General features: G+C 36.3%; 1 protein-coding gene across 1 annotated transcript in view; it reads right to left on the bottom strand.

The window, feature by feature from the left end:
* LOC148942163 (uncharacterized) overlaps window positions 1-14176 on the bottom strand; it is a 228966-nt gene extending 214790 nt beyond the window's left edge. Inside the window, exon 1 of the mRNA XM_089102911.1 lies at window positions 14111-14176. The gene's annotated coding sequence lies outside the window, so the exon portion shown is untranslated. The remainder of the gene's footprint in view (window positions 1-14110) is intronic.
* Between the last annotated feature and the right edge of the window lie 3477 nt (window positions 14177-17653).

Raw genomic sequence — 17653 nt, 5'->3', positions numbered from 1 at the left:
AGCTTCAAGGGGGGCTCATTTGATTGGAATTCGAGAGTTCTAGTGCCCTTTTTAAAACAGGCTCATTCGATTGGAAATTAAAGGGCTAGTGCCCTTTTTAATAGTTGAAAATGATTGGAGGGCAACTAGCCCCCCCCCACCGCCGATCATTCCCCCAAACACATCCAATCAAAATTTTCAGATAGCCATTTTGTTCAGCGTAGTTGATTTCCAGATAGAAAAAATATTTTTGAGGAGGATACTCCCCAAAACCCTCAGGGCGAGGGTTTTAAGTTATGCCCTGGGGGCATATAGGTTTTTGTAGAAGGCGTTGTCGTAGAAACTTCAAAAGATGTACTTTCAAGTGGAAAATAGAGGGATAGTGCCTTTTGTAACAGAAAGCAGTGATTGGGCTGGCACTAGCCCCCCTCCCCCCCCCACGCCCATCATTCCCCCAAACACATCCAATCAAAATTTTGAGTTGGCCATTTTGTTCAGCGTAGTTGATTTCCAGATAGAAAATATATTTTTGAGGAGGACCCTCCCCCACAACCCTCAGGGCGAGGTTTGTAAGTTATGCCCTGGGGGCATATAAGGTTTTTTATTACTTTCCAATCACTTTCGACTATTAAAAAGGGCACTAGCCCTTTAATTTCCTATTGAATGAGCCTGTTTTGAAGTTTCTACGACAACGCCTTCTATGAAAACCTTATATGCCCCCAGGGCATCACTAAAAACCCTTGCCCTGAGGGTTGTGGGGCAGTATCCTCCTCAAAATATATTTTCTATCTGGAAATCAATTACGCTGAACAAAATGGCTATCTGAAAATTTTGATTGGATGTGTTTGGGGAAATGATAGGCGTGGGGGGGTTGCTAGTTGCACTACAATCATTTTTGACTATGAAAAAGAGTTCTATCCCTTTAATTTCCAATTGATTGAGCCCGCTTTGAAGTTTTTATAACAACTCCTACTGTGAAAACATTATATGCCCCCAGGGAATAAATGAAAGCCCTTTCTCTGAGGGGTGTTGGGGACTATCCTACTCAAAATATATTTTTATCTTGAAATCAACTACTCTGAACAAAATGGCTATCTCAAAATTTTGATTGGATGTGTTTGGGGGAATGATGGGAGTCGGGGGAGGGAGGGGGCTAGTTTCACTCCAATCACTTTTGACTATTAAAAAGGGCACTACCCCTTTAATTTTCAATCGAATGAGCCTGTTTTAAAGTTTCTTCGGCAACACCTTCTATAAGAACCTTTCATTCGCCCACAGCATATCATAAGAGCTTTACCTTGAGGGTTGTCGAGGTGTGCCCACCTCAAAAATGTATTTTCAACCTGTAAATTAAATCTACTAACCGAAATACCGATCTGAAAATGTTTAGTGAAGGTGTTTGGAAGATAGATGGGCGTGGGGGGGGGGGCGAGTTACACTCCCATCATATTCAAATATGAAAAAGGGCACTACCCCTTGATTTCAAATCGAATGTTCATATTTTTAAGTTTCTACGTCAACTCCTTCTATAAAAAACTTATATGCCCCCAGGGCATAACTTAAAACCCTTGCCCTGAGGATTTTGGGGGAGTGTCCTCCTCAAAAATATATTTTCTAATGAAAATCAACTACGCTGAACAAAACGGCTATCTCAAAATTGTGATTGGATGTGTTTGGGGAAATGGTGGGCGTGAGAGGGGGCTAGTTACACTCCAATCACTTTCGACTATTAAAAAGGGCACTAGCCTTTTAATTTCCTATTGAATGAGCCTGATTTGAAGTTTCTATGACAACGCCTTCTATGTAAACCTTATATGCCCCCAGGGCATAACTTAAAACCCTTGCCCTGAGGGTTGTGGGGGAGTATCCTCCTCAAAATATATTTTCTATCTGGAAATCAATTACGCTGAACAAAATGGCTATCTGAAAATTTTGATTGGATGTGTTTGGGGAAATGATGGGCGTGGGGGGGGTTGCTAGTTGCCCTCCAATCACTTTCGACTATCAAAAAGGGCTCATTTGATTGGAATTCGAGAGTTCTAGTGCCCTTTTTAAAACAGGCTCATTCGATTGGAAATTAAAGGGCTAGTGCCCTTTTTAATAGTCGAAAATGATTGGAGGGCAACTAGCCCCCCCCCCCCCCGCCCATCAGTCCCCCAAACACATCCAATCAAAATTTTCAGATAGCCATTTTGTTCAGCGTAGTTGATTTCCAGATAGAAAAAATATTTTTGAGGAGGACACTCCCCCATAACCCTCAGGGCAAGGGTTTTAAGTTATGCCCTGGGGGCATATAAGGTTTTTATATAAGGCGTTATCGTAGAAACTTCAAAACAGGCTCATTCGATTGGAAATTCAAGGGCTAGTGCCCTTTTTAATAGTCGAAAGTGATTGGAGTGTAACTTGGCCCCTCCCCCCCCCCCCCCGCCCATCATTTCCCCAAACACATCCAATCAAAATTTTCAGATGGCCATTTTGTTCAGCGTAGTTGATTTCCAGATAGAAATTATATTTTTGAGGATGAAACTCCCCCACAACCCTCAGGGCAAGGGTTTTAAGTAATGACCTGGGGGCATATAAGGTTTTTATAGAAGGCGTTGTCGTAGAAACTACAAAACAGGCTCATTCGATTGGAAATTAAAGAGCTAGTGCCCTTTTTAATAGTCAAAAGTGATTGGAGTGTAACTAGCCCCCCTCCCCCCCCCCCACGCCCATCATTTCCCCAAACACATCCAATAATTTTCATAGCAATTTTGTTCAGCGTAGTTGATTTCCAGATAGAAAATATATTTTTGAGGAGGACACTCCCCCACAACCCTCAGGGCAAGGGTTTTAAGTTATGCCCTGGGGGCATATAAGGTTTTTTATTACTTTCCAATCACTTTCGACTATTAAAAAGGGCACTAGCCCTTTAATTTCCTATTGAATGAGCCTGTTTTGAAGTTTCTACGACAACTCCTTCTATGAAAACCTTATATGCCCCCAGGGCATAACTTAAAACCCTTGCCCTGAGGGTTGTGGGGGAGTATCCTCCTCAATATATATTTTCTATCTGGAAATCAATTACGCTGAACAAAATGGCTATCTGAAAATTTTGATTGGATGAGTTTGGGGAAATGATAGGCGTGGGGGGGGGTTGCTAGTTGACCTTAACTCCCGTTCGACTATTAAAAAAAGAACTAGCCCATTAATTTCCAATAGAATGAGCCCTTTCTTAAGTTTCTACAGTAATATCTTCTCTAAGGTGCTTATTTGACCTCAGGGCATATTTTAAAAGTTTTGCCCTGAGAGTGGTGGGGGAGTATCCTCCTCAAAATATATTTTCTATCTGGAAATCAACTACGCTGAACAAAATGGATATCTCAAAATTTTGATTGGTTGTGTTTGGGGAAATGATGGGCGTCGGGGGAGGGGGGGGGCTAGTTGCACTCCAATCACTTTTGACTATTAAAAAGGGCACTAGCCCTTTAATTTCGAATCGAATGAGTCTATTTTGAAGTTTCTATAACAAAGCCTTCTATAAAAACCTTTTCTGCCCCCGGGGCTTAGCTTACAACTCTTGTCTTGAGGGCTTTGGGGGTGTGTCCTCCTCAAAAATATATTTTCTATTTGGAAATCAATTATGCTGAACTAAATGGCTGAACCCTTGCCCTGAGGGTTGTGGGGGAGTATCCTCCTCAAAATATATTTTCTATCTGGAAATCAATTACGCTGAACAAAATGGCTATCTGAAAATTTTGATTGGATGAGTTTGGGGAAATGATAGGCGTGGGGGGGGGGGGGGTTGCTAGTTGCCCTCCAAACAATTTCGACGATCAAACAGGGCATTAGCCCTTTAATTTCCAGTCGAATGAGCCTGTTTGTAGTTTCTACGACAACGTCTTATATAAAAACCTTATATGTCCCCAGGGCATAACTTAAAACCCTTGCCCTGAGGGTTATAGGGGAGTGTCCTCCTCAAAATATATTTTCTATCTGGAAATCAACTACGCTGAACAAAATGACTATCTCAAAATTTTGATTGGATGTGTTTGGGGGAGTGATGGGCATCGGGGGGGGGGGGGGGCAAGTTGCTCTCCAATCACTTTCGACTATTAAAAAGGGCACAAAACCTTTAATTTCCAATCGAATGAGCCTATTTTAAAGTTTCTATGACAACGCCTTCTATAAAAACCTTAAATGCCCCCAGGGCATAACTTAAAACCTTTGCCCTAAGGGTTGTGGGGGATTGTTCTCCTAAAAAATATGTTTTCTATCTGGAAATCAACTACGCTGAACAAAATGGCTATCTGAAAATTTTGATTGGATGTGTTTGGGGAAATGATGGGCGTGGAGGGGGGGGGAGGGGGCTAGTTACACTCCAATCCCTTTCAACTATTAAAAAGGGCACTAGATCTTTAATTTCCAATCGAATGAGCCTGTTTTGAAGTTTCTACGACAACGCCTTCTAAAAAAAAATTATTTGCCCCCAGGGCATAACTTAAAACCCTTACCCTGAGGGTTGTGGGGGAGTATCATCCTCAAAAATATATTTTCTATCTGGAAATCAACTACGCCGAACTAAATGGCTATCTCAAAATTTTGATTGAATGTGTTTGGGGGAATGATGGGCGTGGGGGGGGGGCTAGTTGTCCTCCAATCATTTTCGACTATTAAAAAAGACACTAGAACTCTCGATTTCCAATCAAATGAGCCCCCTTTGAAGCTTCTACGACGACCCCTTCCATATGAAGTGCCTCTGGGAAAAAAAAATAATAATAAATCAGAGGCAACGCTGTAGCGTTGCCTATAGTAAAGGCCATACGGCTCCAATGTTTTATTATTATTATTTTTTTTTCAGAGGCACTTCATATGGAAGGGGTCATCGTAGAAGCTTCAAAGGGGGGCTCATTCGATTGGAAATCGAGAGTTCTAGTGCCCTTTTTAATGGTCGAAAATGATTGGAGGGCAACTAGCCCCCCCCCCCCCACGCCCATCATTCCCCCGAACACATCCAATCAAAATTTTGAGATAGCCATTTTGTTCGGCGTAGTTGATTTCCACATTGAAAATATATTTTTGAAGAGGATACTCCCCCACAACCCTCAGGGCAAGGGTTTTAAGTTATGCCCTGGGGGCATATAAGGTTTTTATAGAAGGCATTGTTGTAGAAACTTCAAAACAGGCTCATTCGGTTGGAAATTAATGGGCTAGTGCCCGTTTTATTAGTCAAAAATGATTGGAGGGCAACTAGCCCCCCCCCAACGCACCTCATTTCCCCAAACACATCCAAACGAAGTTTTGAGATGGCCATTGTGTTAAGCGTAGTTGATTTGCAGATAGAAAATATATTTTTGAGGAGGATACTCCCCGACAACCCTTAGAGCAAGGGTTTTAAGTTATGCCCTGGGGGCATATAAGGTTTTTACAGAAGGCGTTGTCGTAGAAACTTCAAAACAGGCTCATTCGATTAGAAATTAAAGACCTAGTGCCCTTTTTAATAGTCGAAAGTGATTGGAGTGTAACTAGCCCCCCTCCCGCCCCTACGCCCATTATTTCCCTAAACACATCCAATCAGAATTTTCAGATGGCCATTTTGTTCAGTGTAGTTGATTTCAAGACAGAAAATATATATTTTTGAGAAAGATAATCCCCAAAAACCCTCAGGGCAAGGAGTTTAAGTTATGCCCTGGGGGCATATGAGGTTTTAAAGAAGGCGTTGTCGTAGAATTTTCGAAACAGGCTCATTTAATTGGAAATTAAAGGGCTAGTGCCTTTTTTAATAGTCAAAAGTGATTGGAGTGTAACTAGCCCCCTTCGCCCCCCCACGCCCATCAATTCCCCAAACACAACCAAACAAAAATTTGAGATAGCCATTTTGTTCAGCGTAGTTGATTTCAAGATAGAAAATATATTTTTAATGAGGACACTCCCCCACAACCCTCAGGGCAAGGGTTTTAAGTTATGCCCTGGGGGCATATAAGGTATTTTATAGAAGGTGTTGTCGTAGAAACTTCAAAACAGGGTAATTCGATTGGAAATTAAAGGGCTAGTGCCCTTTTTAATAGTCAAAATTGATTTGATTGCAACAAACCTCCCTCCCAACGCCCATCATTTCCCCAAACCCATCCAATCAACATTTTGAGATAGTCATTTTGTTCGGCGTAGTTGATTTCCAGATGGTAAATATGTTTTTGAGGAGGACACTCCCCCACAGCCTTCAGGGCAAGGGTGTTAAGATATGACCTGGGGGCATATAAGGATTTTATAGAAGGTGTTATTGTAGAAACTTCAAAAAAAACTCATTCAATTGGTAATTCAAAGGGATAGTGCCCTTTTTAATAGTCGAAAGTGATTAGAGGGCACCTAGCCCCCCCCCCCCGGCCCATCATTCCCCCAATCCCATCCAATTAAAATTTTGAGATAGCCATTTTGTTCAGCATAGTTGATTTCCAGATAGAAAACGTATTTTTGAGGAGGACACTCCCCCACAACCCTCAGGGCAAGGGTTTTAAGGTATGCCCGGGGAGCATAAAACGCTTTTAGAGAAGGTGTTGTCGTGGAAACTTCAAAAAAGGATCATTTTATTGGAAATTCAAGGTGCTAGTGCCCTTTTTAATAGTCGAAAGTGATTTGAGGGCAACTAACCCCCCTCTCACGTCCACCTTTCCCCCAAACACATCAAAATTTTCCCCAATCAAAATTTTGAGACAGCCATTTTATTAAGCATAGTTTTGAGTTCTGGAAATTAGGTCTTTGAGGATGAAAACTCCCCCACAGCGCTCAGGGCAAGAGTTGTAATTTAAGGATTCTCCGAATCCTTCCCATTATTTTTTATGGAAAGGATGCTTGTATAAACTTTAAACTTTGGAGAGGTCTCAGTTGACTGAAAATTGAAAGTTCTTGTTCCCTTTTTAAGAGTCAAAAGAGATTGGAGGGTGACTAGCCCCCCCCCCTCTCCTCCAGGTAAAAATTTTGAGATGGACATTTTGTTAAAATAGTTCAAAGTTCTGATAACAAAAAACTCTGGTGTTGACACAGCCCACCAGGGCTGGGGGGTAGGCGTTGTACGTTATGCCCAGGGGCATAACTTATTAAAGGGGGTTTTTAACTTATGGAAAGGGGTTTTGTATGGGAAGAACACATAGGAAATCTATTATAATTATCCAATTATAAGGTTAAAATACATACTCTGTGATAGATGCAAAATTGCTTTGGCACACAAAATCCTATTAAGGTCAATTCCAAACAGTTGTGATGCCTTTGTGTCAGTAAGTGAAATGGTCTGAACCCCCTTATTGGAGCTATTTTTTCAATCCATTCATTGTTGTCAATCGCTGTCCACAAGTTATACAAGCTGTCTATTGTTCATATATAAGGTTTTTATCAAAGAGGTAATCGCATAGACTTTGAAAAAAGCCTCATTCGATTTCAATTGAAAATTTTAGATCCGTTTTTTAAAGTCAAGAATAATCAGACAGTAAGCACCCCCCCCCCCATGCCATTTAGAAAATTTTCAGATAGCCATTTTGTTCAGCGTAGTTAATTTCCATTTAGAAAATATATTTTTGAGGAGGACACTCCCCCAAAACCCTCAGGGCAAGGGTTTTAAGTTATGCCCTGGGGGTATATAAGGTTTTTATAGAAGGCGTTGTCATAGAAACTTCAAAACAGGCTCATTCAATTGGAAATTAAAGAGCTAGTGCCCTTTTTAATAGTCAAAAGTGATTGGAATGTATTGGGAAGTGATTGGAGGGCAACTAGGCCACCACCACCCCCACGCCCATCATTCCCCCAATCACATCCAATCAAAATTTTGAGATAGCCATTTCGTTCAGCATAGTTGATTTCCAGATAGAAAAATTATTTTTGAGGAGGACACTCCCCCACAACCCTCAGGGCAAGGGTTTTAAGTTATTCCCTGGGGGCATATAAGGTTATTCTAGAAGGCAGTGTTGTAGAAACTTCAAAAAAGCTCATTCGATTGGAAATTCAAAGGGATAGTGCCCTTTTTAACAGTCAAAAGTGATTTGAGGACAACTAACCCCCCTCTCACGCCCAGCTTTTCCCCAAACACATCCAATCAAAATTCTGTGACAGCCATTCTATTAAACGTATTTTAAGTTCTGGAAATTAGGTCTTTGAGGATGACAACTGTCCCACAGCCCTCAGGGCAAGAGTTGTAATTTAAGGATTCTCCGAATCCTTCCCATTATTTTGTTTGAAAAGGGTGGTCGTATAGACTTTAAAGAGTTCTCGTTTGACTGAAAATTTAAAGCTCTTGTTCACTTTTGAAGATTCACAAGAGATTGGTGGGGGACTAGCCCCCCCCCCCCCTCGTCCCGACCCGAACTTCCTCAGATAAAAAATTTGAGATAGACATTTTGTTAAAATAGTTCAAAGTTCTGACAGCCAAAAACTCTGGTATCGACACAGCCCACCAGGGCCCAGGGCTAGGCATTGTAAGTTATGCCCTGGGGCATAACTTATTAAAGGAGGTTTTTAACTTATAGGAAGGGGTTTTGTATGGGAAGAACACATAGGAAATATATTATAATTATCCAATTATAAGGTTAAAATACATACTCTGAGATAGATGTAAAATTGCTTTGGCAAACAAAATCCTATTAAGGTCAATTCCAAACAGTCGTGATCCCTTTGTGTCAGCAAGTGAAATGGTCTAAACCCCCTTATTGGAGCTATTTTTTCAATCCATTCCTTGTTGTAAATCGCTGTCCACAAGTTATGCAAGCTGTCTATTGTTCATATATAAGGTTATTATCAAAGAGGTAATTGTATAGACTTTGAAAAAAGCCTCATTCAATTTAAATTGAAAGTTCTAGATCCGTTTTTTAAAGTCAAGAATAATCGGACAGTAAGCACCCCCCCCCCCCCATGCCATAAAAACTTGAAACTTTTTGCGATCAAAAACGAACAAAAATTAATTTTAAAAAAAACGTCCAAAAAATAAGTTTTTCAAAGAAAATTAAAGGCAATTTTAAACTTAAGGTCAGGAGATACAAATACATTTTAAAATTCAAACTCAAAACGACCAGAAATTACTATTAAAGAATAAATGAAACCCAAAACGAACAGAAATTAGATAAACAATCATAGCAAAAATCATACAACAAGTAATAATATAAATGAATTAATAGATCTTAAAGCGAATAATGCTTGGATTGAATATGAAAATCAAGCTTAAAACAAAAACAAATATTTTGCTATTAAAGTATAAATGAAACTTAAAACAAACAGAAATTAAATAACAATCAATGCAAACAAACATACAATATATATTAATGCAAATGAATAAATAAATCTTAAAACAAGTGAAACTTAAATTGAATATGCAAATCAAGTTTCGAATATCAAGAATTGAATAAAAATAACTACAAACAAGAGTTTGGGTATCGCCTCACTGCAGAAGCCTAAAATATACTGCGTCATTGGCACTTTACTGAAAACAAATTATATTACAAATGTTTTCTTTTGTACTTAATATTGAAAATAAATATTAAAATTACAGTAAAATTTTTAACTGATGAGCTTTTAGCAATTATATCATTATGTATCAAATATTCAGTTTAATTTATTAGTTCTTTTCAAGATTAGTCAAGACAAATATAGTTTCACTACAAACAAAATTTGGATACTGCCCCCTTCTTTAACTGTAAACACAAAGAAAGTCACTGAAAGTCAGTTAACTGTTTAACTGACTTTCAGGGCTACTTCTGCTCTTGAAATTTAACCAAATCAAAATAAAATAAGTGTATCCAAGCTATCAAAGAAAGTAAACAGATTTTTTTTTCAAATAGTATCAAGTTTTCCATTTCAGGTCAACTAGAGGAGGTATGAAACTAAAGTAAACACTACTATTTGTGTCCAGATTTTTAAAAGAGTATGTTATTAAAAATTGCTGAAAATTTTTCTCCAGCATACAAATAGCAGGCCAAACTATAAAGTCTTAAAGAAAAGAAAAGATTTAAAGCATTATTTTCTTATTCCCTGAAAAGACTATGTCAATATAAAACGAACAGAAAGTAATTAAAAAAAACTTTTTCTACAAAATAAGTTTATCAAAGAAAAGTAAAGAACTCCATTAAACGCACTCCAAAATTTTGATTTGACTCTAAATCAAAATGCACTGTGTTAATGCTAATTCCCAATAAGGCATCCAACTAACAACTAAGGGTATTATGTTCAGACTTTCAGGGCTACTTCTGCTCTTGAAATTTAACCAAATCAAAATAGCATAAGTGTATCCAAGCTATCAAAGAAAGTAAACAAATTTTTTTGCAAATGGTATCAAGTTTTCCATTTCAGGTCAACTAGAGGAGGTATGAAACTGAATTTAAATTTTCTTATTCCCTGAAAAGACTATGTCAATATAAAACAAACAGAAATTAATTAAAAAAAACTTTTTTCACAAAATAAGTTTATCAAAGAAAAGTAAAGAACTCCATTAAACAAAAAATGAGCAAAAATAAAATCAAATAATCTTCCAAGTGTGAAACTACCACAACTAAGCATCCATAAATAAATGAAACCAAAACAAACAGAAATTACAATAAATAATCAAGTCAAACCCAAAACAAGCAGAAATTAACATAAGTTGGGCTCAAAACCCCTATACCTTCCCAAGGCCAGAAAATAATTTGCACTTTACTGAAAACAAATACAAATGAATGTGCATTGTCAGTTTACTATACATATGCTGATATTTAGTAATCAAAATGTTAATAGTATTGGATTTATTAAAGTTATAAAAGTAAAATCATTTATATTTTTTTCAGTAAAGTGCAAATTTTGTTTTGATGCTTTGGGAAGGCATAGGTTTTGAGCACAATTTATGTTAATTTCTGCTTGTTTTGAGTTTGACTTGGTTATTTATTGTAATTTCTGCTTGTTTTTGGTTTCATTTATTTATTGATGCTGATTTGTGGTAGTTTCATGCTTTGTAGATTATTTGATTTGATTTTTACTCATTTTTTGTGTAATGGAGTTCTTTACTTTTCTTTGAAAAACTTATTTTGTGGAAAAGGTTTTTTTAATTAAGATTTTGAAAGAGCATGAAAAAGGCAACAAGTGGTATGTTTACTTTATTTTTAAGTAAATAATATGAACTGTGAAAAATCTACCAAACAAGGTTGAATGGGGATTGAAATATCTATCTTGGAAAGGGGTTAGGTTAAGAAAATGAAACTTTCAGAGATGGGTCTAGAGGCTAAAATATGTACCAGGAAGGTATTTTGAAGTACCTATGTCTACTCCTTCTCTCTCTAAAGGGTACTGACCTTTGATGACCTTTAAAAATCTGAGTGCTACTAAAGTAAAACCTTGCAAAAGAGATCTTCAGCTTAAATGAAGCACAACAAAAATGTTTTTAGCTTCTCAACTTTGCTCAATCCCAATATATAGGTTAAGGTTTTAAAGATATGGAAATACATTTCCTAAATTTTGAAAAATAATGATACAACTTAAAATTCTAGCCTACTTAAAGAACAAGAATTGCATTTTCAGCACTAAAGCCAGCAAAATGAAATGAATAACTGAGAATCAAGGCAAAATGTTGTTTTGTCAAAATTCCAATAGGTATATAGACCTGTCATGTAGTTAAATTTTAGTACCCTCTAAAAGGAGAAGAGATAAAATTCTGCTTTAGCTACTTTTGGCTATCTTGGAAAGGGGTTGGGTTAGGAAAATGAAACTTTCAGGGATGGGTCTACAGGCTAAGGTATTTCCCGGGAAGGTATTATGAAGTACCTGCTTCCACTCCTCCCCCCAATCTATATAATGCAAATTATTGCACATTACTAGCTGTTTTGGCTCACATTTCATCCTATATTACTACATACAGGAAGTTTAAATGGCTTATCAACACTCTTCTCCATCTGCAAGCTACCCTTAAGTGGTTATGATAAACAAAGTCTTGTGACATCACAAACCCGATTCCATTATACCATAACCAACATCAGCATGGGAAGAAAATTAAATGTTTATTAATGGAAATAGGATTGTGTAATTTATTTTAGTAAACAAAGTTCAAACCTGAAATTGAATAAGGTAAGCAGCGGTTTATAGCCTAATTATGATAGTAATATAAGATGAAATGTGGGCCAAAACAGTTAGTAATGTGCAATAACTTGCATTATATAGAGGGGCAGAGGAGTGGAGGTAGGTACTTCAAAATGGACATCCACCACATGGCTAATATGGGAGTAAAGTTTATTTGTGATGTAAATGGATGTTATATTTAGATTGAGGATGCAATTCTAGGTATATATTTCCACATTAGGGGGGTGGGGGTATATAGCCTATTCTGTGAATATATAGGTTCTAAGAAATTCATGAATTCCTTAGAAAAACTGAAAAAGAAGTAAATAAGAAAAGATAAAGGCTCTCCCCCTGCAAAATGTGTTAACTAGGATCATTCTGCATATTATGGAGTAAGAATTGTTTTCTTAATAAGGTTCCTTATGTCCAGCTGGACTCCTAGGCATAAAATACTGGTTGGCCAGTTGGCTAATTTAAAGATTTGTATGTATATACACTGTCAAATTAGCCATTGGTGGTATCCCTTCAAAATACCAGTAAATATTTACCAAATCATATTATTGAGTTACATCTAAAGTGAATATACCACTTGATGCCTTTTTTTATGCTCTTTACAAATATAATAATAATTTTTGTTGGAAATGAATTTTAGCTCCCATCCCTATATATACCCATTCAGTTTATATATATTAACCGGAGGGGGGTTTTTTTCATTATGATAATGCTGTTACTTAGAGGTCATTGTCAACTTTCCCCCTACCCCCATCATTGTAACTACATAAAAATTACGTTTTCTATATATATGGGTTGGGGGTTAAAATTCATTTCCGACAAAAATGATTATTATATTCATAAGCAGCATAAAAAAAGGCATCAAGTGATATAGGCCTATTCACTTTGGTAAATATATATAAATCATATTATTGAGTTAGGAATAAAGTGAATACACCATTCGATGCCTTTTTTTATGCTGATTAAAAATATAATAATCATTTCTATCTGAAATGAATTTCAGCCCCCCCCCCCACCTTATATATCCCAATTCAGGGTATATATTTCTACATTAGGGGAGGTGGGGGAAAATTTTGTTTCTAATGTAAATGGGAGGTAAGTTTAAACTTTACCCCCACCCCCCACCCCAATGTAGAAATATAGGTAAAGTTCTACCAAATCATATTATTGAGTTAGGACTAAAGTGAGTACATCATTCGGTGCCTCTTTTTATGCTGATTACGAATTTAATATTCATTTCTATCATAAATGAGTTTCAGCCCCCCCTATATATGCCAATTCAGGGTTAGGTATATATAGGGGGCTGAAATTCATTTCCGATAGAAATGATTATTATATTTGTAATCAGCAAAAAAAAGGCATCAAATGGTGTATTCACTTTATTCCTAACTCAATAATATGATTTGGTAGAACTTTACTGAAATAGGCCTATATACCCTGAATTGGCATATATAGGGGGGGGGAGGGGGCTGAAATTAATTCCCAATAGAAATGATTAGGCTATTATATTTGTAATCAGCATAAAAAAAGGCATCAAATTGTGTATTCACTTTATTCCTAACTCAATAATATGATTTGGTATATGTTTACCTGCACTTTAGTCATAACTCAATAATATGATTAGGTAAATATTTACCAAAATACCTTACCGGGACATACCTTATGCTGTAGACCCATCCCTGAAAGTTTCATTTTCCTAACCCAACCCCTTTCCAAGATAGCCAAAAGTAGCTAAAGTAGAATTTTATTGGAGAAGGAGTGGAGATAGGTACTTCAAAATACCTTCCTCAGACATGCTTTAGCCTGTAGACCCATCCCTGAAAGTTTCATTTTCCTAACTTAACCCCTTTCCAAGATGGCCAAAAGTAGATAAACTAGAATTTTACCTAATATTTAATTTAAAAGATACAAACCACAAGCCTATTACTAAGAATAAAAGCAAATCCACACAATAAGCAAGCTTTTGCATGCTCATACAGCTTGGAGAGAGCTTTGAACTGAGAATGAAGTTAATGGTATATTTATTTTTTCCTAAATGATCTCTATCCCAGGAGTGATGTTAAAATCAACTATGCACACCAACCTTTTCATTATTTTAGGCTATTGAGTGATTATTTTATTTTTAAAATGTTCAGAATATTTGTTGTTGCTGATCTGCTACTACCGCAGCAGCGTTTTCATGATTCAACAAATTGATTTTGTGTGACAAAATTACTCTAAAACAAGAAGGACAATGAAATCTTCGATATGGAATCTTCAACAGGAGAAATCAAAAAATATTATGCTTAAGAATAAATATTATTTTCCTTGAAATTTGGTTTATTGTAATTTTCACTAAAGCCATTGATTGTAGAATATATAAAGGAAGAAATGCTAGAAATAGAGCAACTAAATTCCTTCGTTTAAATTGTCAAGAGGTGGAGACAAATGTTATAGCATCAGTCCAAAGTTGCCCAAAAAGATTTTGGAGATATGTGAGAAGGAATCAAGTTTCACAATCCCCATCATCCACTTCCTTTATAGATCCCGAAACTTTTTTACATATAGATGATGATTTTGTAAAATCACAACTCTTCAATAAGGTATTTGGTTCAGTTTTTACTCAAACACACACCAAAACACACACTCAGTTTATTCCTCCAGATTTAACAAAAGAATTTGTTGATTCAGAGTTTACAGTCCAACAGGTTTATCTGACACTCCGAAATCTTGATCCAGGAAAGGCACCAGATATTGATGGATTTTCCAATGTGATGTTACGTGAACTTGCATCAGTGCTTGCTGGACCACTTACATATCTCTTTAATATTTGTCTCTCATCTGGTATATGTCCTTCAGCTTGGAAAAGAACTATCATTAGGCCATTGTACAAGAATGGTTCAAAGTCCCATTTCAATAATTACAGACCAATTTCAAATACATCAATCTTTTCCCGTATAATGGAGAAAACTGTGGTGAGTAGAATCCAAGCACATTTTGAGGAAAACAACTTATGGCATTCTGCTCATCATGGTTTCCGTAAACGACGATCTTGTAACACGCAACTTCTTGAGGTGATTTGTGATTTTCAATCGATGGCTGATAATGGTATTTTGTTTGATTGTATTTATATTGACTTTTCCAAAGCATTCGAAAAAATTTCCATTCCACTTCTGATAAACAAATGTCAACTATATGGTATAGGCCCACAAACTAAAGCATGGATAACAGATTATCTTACAAATAGAACCCAAGAGGTTGCAGTAGGTGATGCTTTATCATCACCTATTTCTGTCATAAGTGGAGTTCCACAAGGCAGTTGTCTTGGGCCAGTACTCTTCTGCCTTTTTATCAATGATATGCCAGGCGTTGTTAGGAATTCAACCTTAAAAATGTTTGCAGATGATGTAAAAATCTATAGGTCAGTCATGAGTGAACATCAGATTCCTTTACTTCAAGAGGATTCGGTTGCTCTGGGCCAGTGGTGTACTGCAAACTCTATGTTCATTAATGAAACCAAGTGCAATGATGTGCATTATTTGCGTAGACTTCCTCAACATTACCATTACTCTGTTGTTGGTAAATTAATTTCAAGTGTAGAATATGTTTGTGACCTTGGGATTTGTTTTGATTCAAGTCTCAAATTTAATAGACATGTATCAGATATCACCCATACGGCTAATTACCAATTATTACGTCTATGGCGTACTTTTTCTAAGTTTAATCTTCATTCACTGATTTCACTTTATGTATCCACTGTACGTCCAATACTTGAGTATTGCTCATCAGTATGGTATCGCCTTAATAAGAGAGATAGAGAGAGGGTTGAGAGAGTGCAACGTAGGGCCACCAAACTCACACCATACCTGAGTCATCTACCTTACCACCAGAGAATGCAAAGACTACAGTTGTCTTCTCTCCAGTTCAGACGTGATAGAACCGATGTAATAAATACATTCCGCAGTGTTAGGAATATTGATAATATCACCCCAACTCACTTTTTCACTTTTACAGAATACAGTAGTACCCGTAAACAACAACACAAAATTTACCCACCATGTTCACAGAAAAGATTAGGCCAAAACTCTTTGTCTAGCCGAGTGTGGAAGACTTGGAATTCACTTCCATCAGAAATAGTTGCAAGTACCACGGTCCAGTCTTTCAAAGGTTGTTTAGCCTCTACAGATTTCTATACTAGGTCCCATCACAATCCATTTTGAGATTATTTTTACTTTTGTATTACCTGATTTGTGAAAGTGTGACAGTTATTTTGTAAGCTTACTTTTTTGTAGGTTTCAATTATTAACAGATGTGTATCAGTTAAGTTGGTATGTTATTGTATGTTTCAGTAATATTGTTTTTCCAATGTTTTTCAGTTACTGTATGTTTTTGTTATGTCATTGACATTGTTATAGACTTTTTTATAATTGTTTTGTGCGACAAGCTTGTTAAAGCTTACCGTATCTTGGTATTAATAAATAAATAAATAAATAAATAAATCTTTTGCGCCCAAAACATCATGAAATTCTTTTAACATAGTCAAACTAAAGTGATACAAATGTGCATATTCATATGAATAATTATGTTGTTTTCTTTAAATTTGATTCCTATTCCATATTTTTTCACATGATAAATAAAAATGCTGTCCAAAATATATGTTGTTTTTATAAATAACATTTTAGTTTAAAAGCCTTTGAAGAGACAGCAGGCCCACTGCTATTTGTGCTAATTTCGGTTTGCTTCAAGTTCAACTTGAGGATTCATTTTAATTTCTGTTCGTCCTAGGTTTCATTGTACTATGTTTAATTTCTTATTATAATTATATGATTTTCTTCTTGCTCTTTCCAATTATAACTATGAGCAAAGCCTATATGACGACAAACATTAAAAAAAAATGTCATAGTCTGAAAAATCATATTATCATCATTCATCATAAAAAAAATGTATTTCTCTATAAAAACTACATTTGTGTAACACTTGAAATTGTTTTATTGAAGATACATAATATGCTATTATTTCTTAGTAAAATATAAATTAAATTCTTCAGAAAATAAGAGTTTCTATGTTAAGGCATTTAAAATCAATTTTATGGTTTGTCTGATAAGAATCAAGTAAAATTTTCGCGTGATTTTGGTGCAAGACTCCCTGATAATCTGAGTACAAGACTCCCTTTCTACAATAGCTACATTACTGAGAACAGAATAACACAATTCAATTCCCCATTTTATACTTTACAAATACAATAATTGTTATCTTTGTAATTGCATGGTTTCCCCATCCCCCTCCCCTCTAATAGTTGGGTATAGCCTAAGGCTATACATGAGGTTTTTTTTACGTACAATTGGCTGCAAAGGAATATTGGGTTAATAAAAAAAAAACTACATTTTATTACCAAAGGCAATGTACAAACCAAGCTAATTCTTAACACAATCATCTTGACAGTTCAAGCATTTTTTCATATCTGTGAACAAGATTATTCAGACGCTCATAATAAAATGTAAATGTGGTAGTCTCTCTAAGCTCCTTGTCAGTTTGAAAGGCATGTCCCTAAATTCACTTCTTCAATTTAGGGAAAAACAGAAGTCGTTTAATAGTAAGCTTGGGATATATGGCTGTTGTGCAGAAACATCCGATTAAAATTTCTTAA

This window comes from Artemia sp. Qi Xiang Cuo, chromosome 17 (genome assembly GCF_049724085.1).
Source record: "Artemia sp. Qi Xiang Cuo chromosome 17, ASM4972408v1, whole genome shotgun sequence".
Lineage (NCBI taxonomy): Eukaryota > Metazoa > Arthropoda > Branchiopoda > Anostraca > Artemiidae > Artemia > Artemia sp. Qi Xiang Cuo.
Note: the sequence above shows the minus strand (reverse complement) of the source record. Positions and strands in the feature narration are given on the sequence as shown.